We start from the raw sequence: 239 nt of genomic DNA on the forward strand, positions 1-239 counted from the left end.
TTTTCTTGTGGACTAATAGATACATACGTTTTAAAAAACGTTCACATGTGGGTTTAGTACATATGTAAGTGCACATAAGTGATTCTAGAATTTTATATGCAGATGGTGTATACATGCGTAGATACGATACGAAAAAGAAGAAAATAAGGGTGGATGTAAATATAAAATTTTGGTGTATAAATTATATGACGCTTACTTGAAACGGCAATGCATTGTATAATTTAGAATATGCGCGTCTG

The 239-nt window shown here is 31.4% G+C and overlaps 1 protein-coding gene across 1 annotated transcript in view; it reads left to right on the top strand.

Annotated features, from left to right (window-relative positions):
* The window catches only part of LOC119587939, a 32,317-nt gene that overhangs the window by 301 nt on the left and 31,777 nt on the right, over positions 1-239 (top strand).

The sequence above is a fragment of the Penaeus monodon genome, chromosome 23, assembly GCF_015228065.2.
Source record: "Penaeus monodon isolate SGIC_2016 chromosome 23, NSTDA_Pmon_1, whole genome shotgun sequence".
Lineage (NCBI taxonomy): Eukaryota > Metazoa > Arthropoda > Malacostraca > Decapoda > Penaeidae > Penaeus > Penaeus monodon.